At 39.2% G+C, this 17,284-nt stretch overlaps 1 protein-coding gene across 1 annotated transcript in view; it reads left to right on the forward strand.

Annotated features, from left to right (window-relative positions):
* The first annotated feature begins 3,448 nt into the window (after nucleotides 1-3,448).
* LOC133638710 (amyloid-beta A4 precursor protein-binding family A member 1-like) overlaps nucleotides 3,449-17,284 on the forward strand; it is a 50,850-nt gene continuing 37,014 nt past the window's right edge. Inside the window, exon 1 of the mRNA XM_062031581.1 lies at nucleotides 3,449-3,778. The gene's annotated coding sequence lies outside the window, so the exon portion shown is untranslated. The remainder of the gene's footprint in view (nucleotides 3,779-17,284) is intronic.

Genomic DNA, 17,284 nt, shown 5'->3' on the forward strand with positions numbered 1-17,284 from the left:
GGGAGATTTTTGGTATGGGCACTGAAATTTGGGAGTCTCCCAGGAAAATCGGGAGGGTTGGCAAGTATGGTTATGACTGAAAGGACAAGATCACGGGTACAAGCGGGCGAAATTAGTTTACCTCCGCCGGGTGGCGGGGCTCTCCCTTAGAGATAGGGTGAGAAGCTCTGCCATCCGGGAGGAGCTCAAAGTAAAGTAAAACCGCTGCTCCTCCACATCGAGAGAAGCCAGATGAGGTGGCTCGGGCATCTGGTCAGGATGCCACCTGAGCGCCTCCCTAGGGAGGTGTTTACACTGCAAAAACTGAAATATAAGTAAGATTAAATATCTCAAATAAGGGTGATATTTGCTTATTTTCTGTCTGATAAGATAATTCTTCTCACTAAGCAGATTTTATGTGAGAGTGTTTTACTTGTTTTAAGGGTTTTGGTCCTAAATGATCTCAGTAAGATATTACAGCTTGTAGCTGAGATTTTATGACCTATATTGAGTAAAACATGCTTGAAACTAGAATATCAACTGATGCAAAGCTGTGTCATCAACACTCACAAGCATTGGCATTGTTAGGCCTATTTTAGGGGGGCTCAAGCCCCCCTAAAATGTTCTTAAGCCCCCCTAAATAATTTGGTGTTTAAAACAAAAAAAATAAAAATCTTTTTTTTTTTTTTTTTTACAAATACATGCCGACATATTCATTATAAAGTAGCCCGAATATGAGTTTAAATAAATAATCATATAACCTGTCATTATTCACTCAGTTTCCCCTCACTTCATAGTGTAAGGTAGAGAGCCCCTTTAGTATGTCGGTATCCAATCCATTCCACTTGTTCATATAGAAAATGCCCGCATCACTCAAAATCCAGTCCGCATTTTCTCTGCGACCTTGCTTGCGGTCCTGCAGGTGTACGAAGCACATTAGCACACAGCACTGCAGAACAAGAACCTTGTGTCTGCAATTGTAAATAATTTAGTTTTTAAGTTTTGTGTTTCTTGTAGAATCTATAAAAAGTAATATACATTAGCCTATTGTTAAAATAATGAAAAAAACGTCATTAAATATATTTGTTTTATTGTATTATTACATTAATAGCTGTTGTATTATTATAGGATGGCTTGTTAAACATTTCATAGGATTTTCAGAGGGTGGAAAAACCAAGACATTTAATATAAAATGTAAAATGAATAAATACATAAAAAGAAAAAGAAAAAAAATGGTTAAAAGCCATCATCCCGGGGAGCATTTCATTTCGTCCCGTGCATTTTTTCTACCATCCCCGGGACGACGGGACTACATTAATCTCAAGCCCTGGAAGTTACATTTTATTGTTTGCATTATTTGTTTCAGCATTGCACTTTGAAGATGGTTCCTCTGCTCTTTGACAGCTTTGGCTCTTTTTCAGATCAGCAGACGGACTCTAAGTCTTTCTTAATTACAGTATATATAAAAGTTTCTCATTTCTATTCAGACTTCCATATATATTTAGTTTCCTTAACGGCTTGCCATAATATATATATAAATATATTATATACAAGCCAAATTATCCCGATCCAGATATAACTTTAATTCAAGTAATTAAGTAATATTTCCAGGGCTTGAATTTACAACCATTTTAGTCACATATGTGCCCAAAATGTAATCTGTGCAACTTCAAAATATTTGGGAACAAACAATTATTGTATTATGAACTAAAGTGGTGGCATTAGCCTCTATGTTGTGAATGAATAACATAGAGGCTAATGCCATGACTTTCATTGTGTTTCAGTGTATCTTGAAGGATCATGCAAGTCATTGTTTCTTGTTGATGCTGTAAAGAAAATGTCACTGTGCAAACCCATGTTTGTTGTTGTACTGAACACAGATTGAAAATAAACCCACTGAAATAATAATAATAACAGTGATTAATTTCTAAGTCTTTGTCAGCTGTTTGTGAAGTTTTGTGCTCGTGCCCTACGTTCGCTCGCATCCTGTGCATCTCCTGGGGGCTAAGCCCCCCCTGTCCTTAAAAGCTAGTGACGCCCCTGCTCACAAGTATAAAACTACTTTTTCAAAGTAATAATTTCTTACTTCAAGCATGAAAAAAAAAATCATGATGCCGAGCGCATATCAATTATGTCAAGATAATGGCACTAGCATTTACTTAATTCAAGAATATTTTTCAACATATTGAGCAAAAAGGTCTCTTTTTTTTCTATTAAGAAAAGTGCACTTGTTATTAGTGAGAATGTACTTATTTTAAGGTATTTTTTGGGTTCATTGAGGTTAGCTAATTTTACTTGTTTTGGAAAGTCTTGACAAGCTGAATTTTCTTGTTCTATTGGCAGATAATTTTGCTTAGTTCAAATAAAATACCCCTAATTTTTGTATTTTTTTCCCTTGTTTTTGAACACTGACTTTTTGCAGTGCAGGCCACGTCCGACCAGTAGGAGGCCACGGGGAAGACCCAGGACACGTTGGAAAGACTATGTCTCCCGGCTGGCCTGGGAACGCCTCGGGATCCCCCGGGAAGAGCTGGACAAAGCGGCTGGGGAGAGGGAAGACCGGGCTTCCCTTCTTAGGCTGCTGCCCCCGCGACCCGACCTCGGATAAGCGGAAGAAGATGGATGGATGGAAGTTGATGTGAGACAATCCTACTTCCATAAGCCTACACCAGGGGTCGGCAACCCGCGGCTCTAGAGCCGCATGCGGCTCTTTAGCGCCGCCCTAGTGGCTCTCTGGAGCTTTTCCAAAAATGTATGAAAAATGGAAAAAGATGAGCGGAAAAAAATATATTTTTTGTTTTAATATGGTTTATGTAGGAGGACAAACATGACACAAACCTCCCTAATTGTTATAAAGCACACTGTTTATATAAAACATGCTTCACTGATTCGAGTATTTGGCGAGCGCCGTTTGTCCTACTAATTTTGGCGGTCCTTGAACTCACCTTAGTTTGTTTACATGTATAACTTTCTCCGACTTTCTAGGACGTGTTTTATCCCACTTCTTTTTCTGTCTCATTTTGTCCACCAAACTTTTAACATTGTGCATGAATGCACAAAGGTGAGTTTTGTTGATGTTATTGACTTGTGTGGAGTGCTAATCAGACATATTTGGTCACTGAATGACTGCAAGCTAATCGATGCTAACATGCTATTTAGGCTAGCTATATGTACATATTGCATCATTTGTAGCTATATTTGAGCTCATTTAGTTTCCTTTAAGTCCTCTTAATTCAATTTATATCTCATGACACACTATCTGTATGTAATATGGCTTTTAATTTTTTGCGGCTCCAGACAGATTTGTTTTTGTATTTTTGGTCCAATATGGCTCTTTCAACATTTTGGGTTGCCGACCCCTGGCCTACACCAACATTTTCAGTATTGCAGCAGAGGAAAGCATTGAGGGTAAAAGCGGGAAACAGCGCCCTCTGTGGTGACGTTGTGGAAGTGTCCACCTGATCCTGTATGTCATCCATCGCTGCGCCGCTCCTGAGTGTGGCGTGTTATTATTCCTATCTGTGTTGCAGCGTCCACTCCAGCTGCTAACAGTGTTGCCAGCATTGTGCTGACATATATCTATAGATGTGCTAACATATATCTATAGATGGGCTCCATGAATCGTGCGTCGGTAATCCGCTGTGATGTCACCGTGCAGAAGGAGGAGGGGCTCCGCTTTCTGCTTTAGCCGAACAAGTCGTCGTCTGGACGGACAAACACGACCGCAGCGGGCCGACCGAGCACCGGGAGGAGCATGTGTGTACGGCCGAAGCGGCACCTCTCCTGTACTGACAAACAGGTAAAATGACGCCGTGATTTTGTATTTATTGTATGTTTGTTACTACATTATAGTAATTTGTTAAAAAAAAAACACCTGCTATAATGTAATGTATCGAGGCTCATATCGACAGGTGACATTTTACATCATATTTACTTGAATTTAAAAGTACATTCATCTCTACTAGTAACATTAAAACCCATGTGAATGCTCGTTAATTTGTTTTTGTTGAGCCTTTATAACAGGATGATCTTTCAAGGCCAGGCAAGGATTTAAGAGGCGAATGAGGCCTTCAAAATAAAAGCACTAGACTGTTTGACAAATATGTAATATTTATAGTGGGGGGGGGGGGGGGGGGGTAGTGCAATCTTTAAATATCTGCCCGACACCAAGTACATTTTACTTGGAAATGTTCAAGCTCATTTAACGCTTCTCTGATTTTGCCTTTCAACAAATACAACAATATAAAACAACACCACAAAATAGTACAATTATTCCCTACTATTGCATAACACTTTTGACTCAAAAGTGTTATGCAATAGTAGGGAATAATTGTATTGCTTTATATTTATTATTTTACTTATTTTTTTGACTGGTTTTGTATTTGTTTTGTATCATCCCGTGAGGTGTATATTACTTTTTTTTGTTTGGTTTGTACTTCATGGAGTTTTGCACTTGTTGTGTTTTTTTGTGTTTTTTTTTTTTGTTTTCATTATATTTGGATGTATTTGTTTGGTTTGTATGCTATCCATTAAGTAAGACTATGTATTATGTTGAAGGGGGCAGGAAAATATAAGATTTTCTTCATCCTGTTCCTTCCCAGGCATTGGTGTGTAAATATGTGTTTTGTTGCTAAAGTTGAATTGTCTATTGATCAAAGATGCACATCAATGAAGGAGATAAATAAAAAATGAAATGAAGTGAAAAAAATGGTGCACCGTTGACATTGTTTTGAGTAAAAAAATGTCAACGGTGCGACATTTTTATATATAAAATGAAATGAAAAAAAATGTTGCACCGTTGACATTGTTTTGAGCAAAACAATGTCAACGATGCAACATTTTTTTTTAATTTCTTTTCATTTTTTATTTACCTCCTTCACTGATGTGCATCTTTGATCAATAGACAATTAAACTTTAGCAACAAAACACACATTTATACACCAATGCCTGAGATCAAATCAAATCAAATCAACTTTATTTATAAAGCACTTTTACAATTTACCACAGGGGTAGCCAAAGTGCTGTACAATGGGCAGGTTACAAGATCACACAAGAGAAACAAGCAAACACAACACAACACAAACAGAGCACGATAAAAAATAAATAACTAAAATAAAGGAGAAGGAACAGGATGAAGTAAATCTTATATTTTCCTGCCCCCTTCAACATAATACGTAGTCTTACTTAATGGATAGCATACAAACCAAACAAATACATCCAAATATAATGAAAACAAACAAAAAACACACAAAAAAACACACAAAAAGTGCAAAACTTCATGAAGTACAAACCGAACAAAAAAAAAGGAATATACACATCACGGGATGATACAAAAAAAATACAAAACCAGACAAAAAAATAAGTAAAATAATAAATATAAAGCAAAATGTAAACACTTATGGCTGTCCATATAATCTTATTGTTCTGTCTTTATATATATTTTTCAATTGGAATATATTTTTACAGTCTTTTATCTCATTGTAAAGAGAATTCCATAGTTTACAAATAAGTAAACAAATTCAAAAATATACTCAAGAGCCGCGGGTTGCTGACCCCCGTCCTGATCCATCGAAATAATTCAATATAGAACTTACTATGGAAGGCAAAACTTCTGTCTTAATACTTCTGTAAACAAAAATGTTGCATATCATTGCACGCAAATAAATAAACTCCAACTTTGAGATGTATAGCGTACAACCTTAAGTCTTTTGTCTTGAATAAATGTTCATGTTTTTTTTGTCCCGAATACCTTCCTATGTCCAATAAATTATTACCTAAGTTTGTAAACAATGTAACAATACATCAATAGCAAAATCAACAGTGTACCAAAATGAACAGCACAGCAAAAAAAATAGATTTCTGCGAAAATAAATATAGAAGAGGATCGAAAAATATCACTCTCATCTTGCTATTATAGATCCAAAAGTGATACTACTTTTTGTTTGAATACTATCAATTTTTAAATTGATCTGTCCACCCCTAATAAATATGCAATGTTGGTATTATCATGCTGGCACTATGCAACAAACATAATTTAACACGGGCCAAATGTTTGCTGAGTAAGTATCTCTGCGTGTGTGTGTGTGTGTGTGTGTGTGTGTGTGTGTGTGTGTGTGTGTGTGTGTGTGTGTGTGTGTGTGTGTGTGTGTGTGTGTGTGTGTGTGTGTGTGTGTGTGTGTGTGTGTGGGACTAAGCAACCTTGAGAGGATGAATGAGGCATCCAATTATTATAAAGAAAAGTGCGCACTGAGCAAATTAAAGACACTATTTCCTGGGCCAATAGGCTGGCAATACTGCATTTAAAGGCCCTATTTTGTCCACCTGATTCCAGAGATAGATAATTACTAATATACTGGTAATATTACTCCTAAATAATTGGAGATTAAATTACACAATTTACAAAAAACTCAGTAATGATGAAACTTTTAAAGGTGCCATATGTACTAATGTGGCCAGAAATGGTACTGCAATCACGGTCAAACACTCTCCATGACTGAGGTTGCCAGATACGCAGCCGAATCCTACTCCTACTCCAAGGAACTTCAAATGGCAATTGACGAGTCCTACGCTGTAGGTTTCTCTTGTTTATGCTTCTTGCAAGATGGTTTACTAACTAATTATGCCACTTTTTACTGATGTCGATTAGCCAAATGTATTTGTAAAGTTACGCAGCAATATTTTCGTCGGGAGTCGCGACAGATTTTTGGCATTACCCTGTTAAAATGTTTAGTTTGACCGCTCAAACCACCATCGAAATAATTTTTCTAATTGGTCAAAAGGTAGAGGGCGGGGCATCGAAATGAAAACAATAACAATATTCCGGGGCTGTAAATCTAATTTTGAAATGAGCATATCCCGGCTGAACTACCGTTATCAGTTATAAAGGTATTCGAAAAGAACATGATCAGTGTTTCCCATAAACTGCCAAGATACCTGTGGCGGTGGGGGCGTGGCTATGGGCGTGGTCACCATGACATCATCGGGTAATTTGCATAATTTACTACAATGATATGATTTTCTCTAAAAAGGCTCAAAAAATGTATACTTACTAATTAATAATAACAGTTTTGTTTTAAACGTCCATCCATCCATTTTACAATGTAATTACAACACTTTATGTACATATTTATATACAGATTTGAACAATAAGTTATTCACTGAAATATATTTATTAATTGTGGTTCTTACAAAAAATATATCTTATAAAATATAAAAGCTAAAATGTCTCTTAAAGCTCTGCCCCTTTAATTAGTGCATACTAAATAATTTAACTTTAGCCTACTACTACAACCATATTATTTACCAGCAACATAAAGTGAAACAGAGGCAGAGGTGTCCTGCCACAGTCAGTAACAAATAAACAGAAAACAGTAGTGGTCAAATACAAATAAGGCAACAAGAGAAGTATCCTACACTTCTCTTTTGTAAAGTAAATCTGAACAGCCTATATGGGCATATACAATAACTATATGATTTGCCTGAGAAGCTGGACAGGACCAAAAAAAAAAAAAAAAAATATATATATATATATATATATATATATATATATATATATATATATATATATATATATATATATATATATATATATATATATATTATTTTATTTGTGGCGGACGTAATTCTTTCGTGGCGGGCCGCCACAAATAAATGAATGTGTGGGAAACACTGATGATTTATTAATGCCTTTTGACATATAAGGGCCATTTAATGATGACTTGACATTAAATTATTACATATGGCACCTTTAAGACTTGAAGTGTCTGATCCAGGGTTTCCCCTCGACTGCCAAGATACCTGTGGCAGTGAGGGCGTAGTCAGTCAGGGGCATGCTTATGGGCGTGGCCACCATGACATAATCAAATCATTTGCATAATCTGCTATGACGATATGATTTTCTTAAAAAATATTGTTTCATGAGTGTTTTTTTACAGTTGACTCTCCTTAGTTGTATCCTGCTTCTAAATGTGTATTTTAACTGCTGTGCAGCACTTTGTGAAACTTTGTTTTCTAAAATGTGCTATTTAAATAAGGTCGATTGGATTGGATAAAAAAAGGTAAAAAAAAATGTGTACATACATTTAAAAACAAATCTGTTATTAATAGTTAGTATTAAGATATATTTGTATATAATTTTGCCACATTTTCAATTGTTGCTTATTGTACCATGTACTTTGAGAGGTGTTCAAGTGTCATTCTCGAGACTTTTAATGACTTTTTTTTTTTTAATGAAAAACGACTAGCAACTAATCTAATATTTTTCTGGTGTTATTATAAAATGTAGCCGTGATTAGAGACTCTTAACTTTTGTCCCTAGATGTCCCTGACTAAAGAGAAGAGCTATAGCAAGCATGACGTCACATTTGCTTCGCGCTTCTCCATTTAAACTTTCTCTTCTTTAAAGCCGCCACTGTCCTCTTAATATTTGCACATTTTGTAGATCACTGTCCATGGGTATATTTGGTTACATCCACATCACAGACATGCTGACAACGCTCTGTGCCTTGTTTATATCCGGGTTCGGCAGCACTGTTTTCGGTAATTAAAGTATTTTTTCGGTGGTCGAGTTTTTGGTACATCACTAGTGCGCAAATAGTAGGCTACATATATATATCCGTTCAAACTGTAACAACCTGCTGGTGGTAATGTTTTATGTTCGTGTGGTTTGGATTTGATGTCAGTTTGTCCCATGTTTACAAACATACCGTCTGTGCCTGAAAGGTGATTGGTGGAAAATGAGGAAGTGTTGTGGTGTGTCTGGCGCGGAATCGTGGACTCAGAGACAGAAAGTCTGTAGACAGGAGGTAAAATATGTTGGAATTGTGCTATTTGTTATCATAAGATTGGTTAAAAAAAATAAGAACAGCATCTGACTTCTGGGGGTACAATATATTATATTACTTTAATTTGTTTTCAAGTAAAAAAATAACTTATTTTCAAGGTGTGGCGGTAATAAAAATGCTGTTGCGGTCCGCCACATTCAATTACATTAAGGGAAACACTGTGATCTATAAAAGTTTTGCATGTATTAAAACATGTGCAAACTTGATAGCACGCAAACTTGAGCTACTAAGTTTGTGTGCTGAGGATTGCGTCTCTTGAATGATCAAAATAGTTCAAAATCCATTTAGTATGTTTGTCTTGATGTATATGCAGTAGGGCTGCAGCAACTAATCGATTAAGTCAATTAAAATCGATTATAAAAATAGTTGGCGATTAATTTAGTCATCAATTCGTTGGATCTATGCTATGCGCATAGGCAGAGGCAATTAAAAACAATTTATTAAAATTTTTATTTCTTAAATAAGTAATGGATTCGCTCAATTCCGCCTATAAAGCGTTCTAAAAAACATGAAAAAAACCTAATACATGCTGTAAGTATTTATGGAATGTAGTAACAGACAGAAGCTGAGCCGGAAGGCAAAGCTCTAAATTTGCCGGTTGATCTATGTTCCCATCCTCATCTATGGTCAGGAGCTTTGGGTTATGACCGAAAAGACAAGATCACGAGTAGAAGCGGCCGAAATGAGCTTTCTCCGTCGGATGGAAGGGCTCTCCCTTAGATATAGGATGAGAAGCTCTTCACATCGAGAGGATCCAGATGAGGTGGTTCGGGCATCTGGTCAGGATGCCCCCCGGACCCCACCCCAGGGAGGTATTATGGGCACGTGGGACCGGTAAGAGCCACGGGGAACACCCAGGACACGTTAGAGAGACTGTGTCTCCTGGCTGGCCTGGGAACGCCTCGGGATCCCCCGGGAGGAGCTGGACGAAGTGGCTGGGGAGAGGGAAGTCTGGGCTTCTCTGCTTAGGCTGCTGCCCCCGCAACCCGACCTCGGATAAGCGGATGATGGATGGATGGAGTAATAATAATAACATGTAAAGTTACTGTACATATTTTGTGTGGCGCATTAATTTCACAAACACATCACAATGTTCCCTATTTCCTTAACAACTACTATCACTGACCATGGCAACTTTCATGAAAGCCACGACGACTAATTTGGGACAAATGATGATCTAGAACCGTATATCATTGAGGATGAGCTCAAAGTTTTAGAAGCTGAGTGATAAACAGATCTATTGCTAAGTTCGAAACAATAAATACAAACTACGAACATAATAAAACAATTCTTTACTCAATGTCTGCTTTTACTGGGATGCCGACTGATTAAATCAGGGGTCCCCAAACTTTTTGACTCACACACATATATATATATATATATATATATATATATATATATATATGTATATATATATATATATATATATATATATATATATATATATATATATATATATATATATATATATATATATATATATATATATATATATATATATATATATATATATATACACATATATATACTGTATACATACATATACTGAACAAAAATATAAACGCTTTTGGTTTTTTGCTCCCATTTTCATGAGTTGAACTCATATATACGGTGAGGAAACAGCTCGCAGATGGCCTGGCCAAGATCAATCAAAGCCAACTCCCTGGGAAGTACAAAGTATGGTTCTACCAGTTCATACTGTACCAAAGGGTGAGGTGGCCACTGAAGATGAGCGAAATCCCCTCCTCAGTGGTAAGCAAGATGGACGGGCTGGCAAACTCTTCATCAGAAAGTGGCTGGGACTACCAAGGTGCCTCTCAGACATAGGCCTCTTTGGTAGGAACACACTTCAACTACCACTGCGATCCATCCGCCTGGGATACAAGCAAGAGAAGGCTCGGCTGGTCCTGGAGCTGAGGGAATCCACTGACCAGCTGGTGAGAGCAGCGGGCACCCAGATAAGAACAGGAAGAAAGTGGAAAGCCCAAGAAGAGGTCGACACGGCAATCTGCAGGCTGAAGCACCGTGAAGTGGTTGGTAGAGTTCAGGAAGGTAGAGCAGGCCTTGGGAGGAGCGAGGCTCCCTTGTTCTGATCAAAGGCTTCCAAAGAAGACCGGAGAGCCATGGTGGTGGCAGAAGTGGCAAGAACTGAGCAGGAACGACGAAACATCAAAGCGGTGTCCCAGGGCCAGCAAGGTCATTGGACATCGTGGGAAAGTCTCACAGACAGGGGTGCAAACTAACTTTTTGACCAACTCGCCAAGTGGCTAGTAGGTGAAAAAACATACTCGCCAACCATATTTTTTACTCGCCAAATGCCAAAACAAACTATTTCCTTTACCATTGTATTCCGCCATGTAGAAGTGTTCACGTCACATTAAAACCAATTCTACAACCAACCAGGGGCCACAGTATAGTATATAGAGTATATAGATTCTTTTTTTTACTATCCTATGAAACTAGAAGCAGGACGCATGATGCAGTGCAGATAAGATTTTAAAAGATCTGTATTCAATAAAATTTAAGTAATATACAAGTTTTACAGTGCATTGATTGCTACAAAGAATAAAGAAATAGTTAAATATTTTTCAACATTGTCTGGATATTTACATTAATTTTTTTACATTTAAACATTAAAAAATATCTGCATTCAATAAAATAAAAGTAATATGCAAGTCTGATTGACCGTGAACTGCTTGCTACAAAAAATATAGGAAAAAAATATTAAATCTGTTGCCAACATTGTCTGGATATAAATAATGAAAGAACATTAATGAAAGAACATCAGATTAACATATATAGAAAAAATTAACGTCTCAGAACTTCACCGCCCCTCCCCGTGTGTGTGTGTGTGTGAGAGAAAGAGCTTTGTGTGTGTGACATTGTGAGTGAGTGAGTGAGTGAGTGAGTAAGTGAGAGAGAGCTAAGTGTGTGTCGGTGTGTGAGAGCTGTAGCCTAGGTGGGTGTCTGTAACACTGTCACTGTCGATGTGTAACCACAATCATTAAACTGTCACTTTACATCCATGGCATTTGTAATGTAAATATAAACACAGGACACAGCTAACAATTACCTGCATTGCCAGACGTAGTCGGTGATGGGTCGACCTTTCTTGGCGATGGCGTGCGCATTTCGGAAAAGAAGCTTCATCTTCTGGGTGTTTACGTCCGAGAGTTTAGTGAGAACTTGCACCGAGGGCGCTTCATGGAGTGGGGCAGACTTGGCTTGCTTTATTTTCATATTTTTGTCGTGGTTGCGAGTGCCTTCATGTGATATTATACTTTCAACTTTCATCGAGGAGCAGCCCACAACAAAGTGACTCGCCTGACTTTTTTTGTCCTTTCCAAAAGTTGTGCACACAGTGCAAAACATGATGTTGTTCTTGACAGTCAGCCAGTCGCGTTTTTTCCCTGCATCGTCGTATAGCCACTTCGTCTGAAACTTTCTCCCCCCAGTTCCAGCGCTGGTCGGTTTGGGTTTCGCAGCATTCGCATCGCGACCCCCCTCCTCCTCCTCCTCCTCCTCCTCCTCCTCCGTCCGTGCCTTTTTAGCTATGGGTTTCAGGAAGCGCCACATAACGATAAGATTTATAGGCTTAAGGCTAGGAAGAATGATTGTTAGCTATTAAGACTCGAGTAACGTTACCGGTACACTCTGTGACTGTCGCCTGAGAGATATCCCTGTAGTGCGCGCTCTAAGCTAACTACTAGGCTAGCTAACTGCCGTCTCTTAGCAACTAGTCTACGGAACGTCGAACGTGACATCACAACAAATATGTGCTTGGTAAAATAATGATCTCCGTGTTGCTTTAGGTACCGGTAAGCGCTGCATTATTGCTGTTGTGAACCTCACTTTTTCAACTCGCCAGCGTGGCAAGTTAGGCAAATATTTTACTCGCCAAAGCTAAAAATAGCTCGCAAATGGCGACTGGCGAGTGTTAATTTGCACCCCTGCTCACAGACAGGTCTATGTCATGGTCTGACCTGTGGAAGATCCCCCAAGCCAGGCTCAGCTTCCTGATCAGAGCAACGTACGACACCTTGCCTTGTCCCCGAAACCTCCACCAATGGTTTGGTGCCGAGGAGATCTGTCCCTCTGCAACACCATCAACGCAAGCCTCCAGCACATCCTGTCGGGCTGCACTACAGCGTTGCCGCAAGCTGGCAAGACTCCTCTCATCAGGAAATGAGTGGAGCATGAGGGTCGACCTGGGGAAGTAGCTCCAGTTGCCCAGGGAGATCGTCGAAACATCGCTACGGCCAGACCTGGTCTTCTGGTCAGAGGCTTGCAAGACGGTTCTTCTGGTCGAGCTCGCTGTCCCATGGGAGTGGGGGTTGGAGGCTGCTTATGAGCGGAAGCGAGCCAAGTACTCTGACCTGGCAGCAGAGTGCAGGGAGGCTGGCTGGAAAGCTGTCATCTGCCCTGTGGAAGTGGGGTGTAGGGGCTTCGTGGGTTCCTCAACTGCCCTCCTACTCCAAGACATCGGATGCACAGGATCGGGGCACCGGAAAACCATGAAAGAGCTGGCTGAGAAGGCGGACAAAGGCAGCTTTGAGTTCAACTCAAAAGATCTAAACCTTTTACTATAGCCACAAAATATCTATTCCTCTCAAATATTTGTTCACATATCTGTCTAAATCTGTTAGTGAGGACTTCTCCTTTGCCAAGATAATCCATCCCACCTCACAGGTGTGGCGTATCAAGATGCTGATTAAACAGCATGATTATTGCACAGGTGTGTCTTAGGCTACCCAAAATAAAAGGCCACTCTGAAATGTGTAGTTTTGCGTTATTGGGATCTGGGAGAGGTCAGAAAATCTGTCAGTATCTGGTGTGACCACCATTTGCCTCACGCAATGCAACGCATCTCCTTCGCATGGTTGATCAGGTTGTTGATTGTGGCCTGTGGAATGTTGGTCCACTCTTCAATGGCTGTGTGAAGTTGCTGGATATTGGCACAAACTGCAACACATTGTCGTATACGCCGATCTACAGCATCCCAAACATGCTCAATGGGTGACATGTCTGGTGAATATGCTGGCCATGCAAGAAGTGGGATGTTTTCAGCTTCCAGAAATTGTGTACAGATCCTTTCAACATGGGGCCATGCATTATCATGCTGCAACATGAGGTGATGGTCTCAGGTGAATGGCCCAACAATGGGCCTCAGGATTTCGTCACGGCATCTCTGTGCATTCAAAATGCAGTCAATAAAATGCACTTGCATCCGTTGTCCATAACATACGCCTGCCCACACCATAACCCCAACCCACCATGGGCCACTCGATTCACAACGTTTACATCAGCAAACCGCTCTCCCACACGATGCCACGCACGCTGTCTGCCATCTGCCTTGAACAGTGAAAACCGAGATTAATCCGTGAAGAGAACACCTCTCCAACAAGCCAGACGCCATCAAATGTGAGCATTTTCCCTTTCAAGTCGGTTACGACGATGGACTGCAGTCAGGTTGAGACACCAAAGAGGACGATGGGCATGCAGATGAGCTTCTCTGAGACGGTTTCTCATAGTTTGTGCAGAAATTCTTTGGTTATGCAAACCAAATGTTGCAGCAGCTCTCTTGGTGGCTTGTCTCAGACGATCCTGCTGGATGTGGAAGTCCTGGGCTCGTGTGGTTATAAGGGGTCTGCGGTTGTGAGACCGGTTGGATGTACTGCCAAATTCTCTGAAACGCCTTTAGAGACGGCTTATGGTAGAGAAATTAACATTCAATTCATGGGCAACAGCTCTGGTGGACATGATGGACGGGTACTGTAGTTACGAGAATATTATTTTATTATTTTATTTTATTATTTTATTCAAAGCACCAGCCTGGTCTTAAATTGTTGTAATCGAGATGAAGCTTCATGTATTCAAACATTTGTCATTACAAACTTACAAAGACTTGCCAGTTAGTTATTAGTTCATAAAAGTAATACAAATGCCAGAGTTAGCTCATCTTAGGGGTTATGTGTCAGGAGTGGATACATGATATTGTTTGTGTTAAACAACAAATAACTAAGATAATAGACATATTGGATTGTTAAAGGGAGTGACATTCCTTCAAAATTCTATTTAGTGCGATTACTGATGACTCAGGGTACTTGTATGTGCAAGCAGCACGTGTGTTGTTGTCAGCGGGTGTTTGTCACTAGTGGATTAGCGACTTAATGGGTTAGTAAATCCTCCTCCCTGCAGCTTTCACTGCATCCTGACAGATGGAAGTGTTGCACTTAGCTCTGCAGACGCACCACTGCTGTGCTGGGCCATCTGCAGCTGGGCCAAGCCCTCCTCCATGAGCCTCTTCCCAAGCTGCCCGGCGTCTGCTCGTCCTGCTGGTTTTTGTGGTCAGATTACTTGATCGACTTTGGGGACAACATTAACCTTGGCCCTCTGTTGATTAGTTTTTTTCCCCCACTATATTTAATTGCAAACACACCACCTACTGATTTCATTCATTAATCACTCAATGGCAAGACAATGAATCTGAATGTTTGCTTTTACCAAGTTATTTTGGACTAAATGCTTCCAACTTTGCGGTTACAATCAGAGGATGGAGTGCTGGAGTTTGCCCATTCTTTACTGTGGACAAGTTGTACCCTTTTTTACTGTATATTGTTGGGCTGTCTTCTTGGACTAAGGGTTTTCATAGTCAAATCTGATCAGTCGAATATATGGCATTGTTTTTTTAGAAGATAAATAAACGGATTGGGATGGAATGTAGTAATGTATACTGACTGGTGACACGGTGTCAGTAAGGTCACATGGACGTAGATCTAACTGCTATACAGGGATTCTTCTAAAGTTAAATACAAAAACGTATAAAAGGAATACAGTCTTTCATTAAAGAGAACAACACAAATACAATGTGTGACTTTTTCTAGTTTAAAAAAGGTCTAAATCTCTCTGATAAATGTCTATAGATGTTGTCTTTCATCCAGGTCATTGTGTATTCTCAGGGCATTCAATCGATCGCAACTGGACTGTTTGCTTTTTGTTCGAAGGCGTTTCGTGTCTCATCCAAGTAGGCTACATCAGTTCATGCTCATAGACTCTGATAAACAAATCAGCACGGTAGAGATTGAATAGTTTGTGACAAGGCTGCACGATTTTGAGAAAAAACCTAATTGCAAATTTTTCTCTCCAAAATTGCAACTGCGATTTGATTTGGGATTTTTATATTTTATATATAAAACTGCGAAAATAACAAGTGAAGAAAGACATGTTACTATTAGACTGACAGCATATTCTTGTCTCAAGGTGCCACAAATTAGAACAATATGCAATCATTTACTTCAAAAAATATTTGGCTTTATGCAGACAGACTCAAAGCTTTTGTTTAAATCATATTCTTAAACTGAAGAAATAATAAAAACTATACAGTTATGATAAGGTAATGCAATCATAATATATAATAATAATGCAAGTAACCACTTAAAAGGATATAATAAACTTGTATTCGTCATTACTGTTGGATTGTTTACTATTGTACTGTAATTGGACGGTTGTTATCCTAAATAAATACATAAACAAAAATTAAATGTACTCATTTTTGTAACCCTATAAATACTGAACATCTTAAAGTGCATTTTTTTCCCAGTTGGAAAAATGAGGTTGCACGATGTCTTTTTCTTTATTGCTATCACACAATAACGGCGACATTTTCGCTCGTTCGTCCGTGTTGACAGGCTCCTATCGCTCATCCTATTTGAAGCTGAAATGTTTCCACAACGGTAACTTTGGGCTTATAATCTTATGTTTGTCCTCCTGGCTGTCTGTACTGTGAGTGTGTTGGCGGCGGCATCCCGCTCGAGTCTGTGCCAAGACAAAGATTGTGAATGACTGAAAAGAGGGGTCACGCTGTTCAGTTATTGCACTGTTAAATAAACACGCTCGGGTACGGTGCACAAAGTCAGACGTCTTACTTTCTGTTTGAAACGAGAGACAAACAAACGCTAGGCTAAACAATTCTGATTGGGGAACATGGCTGTTCAATTTAAACAAACAACCTCAGCCTCCTGCGGTTGTTTACAGCATTAATAAAAACTCCGAAGTCAATTCGATTTTGATTAATCGTGTTTAGTTTTGTGAGGTCCTAAGCTCTGGTGTTGCACCAAGAAGATATCAAACTTGATTGAATAGAGGAAGGGAAAGTCGTAACAGTGTTTCCGTATGTGAACCTGTAGAAGGATCATTACCTCTGCCAGAGAAGAGATACCGGTATAAACCGTATACCTGTATTCTGACAAAAAATACAGTGGTATCAGTTTTGGTCCATATGGCCCAGCCCTAGTATCGGCCAATACTTAGGGCTCCAAAATTGGTATTGTATTAAAATGGTTGTATTAGGGCACCTCTATTTGCAAGCCCATTTTTGGTGGTTGTTTTCTTTCCTGCTATCAGTTTGCACAGTTTGTCCTTTGGGTTTCCTTCTTCAGTAAGTTGATGTTGTGAGTCTTCTC

The sequence above is a fragment of the Entelurus aequoreus genome, linkage group LG21 (assembly GCF_033978785.1).
Source record: "Entelurus aequoreus isolate RoL-2023_Sb linkage group LG21, RoL_Eaeq_v1.1, whole genome shotgun sequence".
Classification (NCBI taxonomy): domain Eukaryota; kingdom Metazoa; phylum Chordata; class Actinopteri; order Syngnathiformes; family Syngnathidae; genus Entelurus; species Entelurus aequoreus.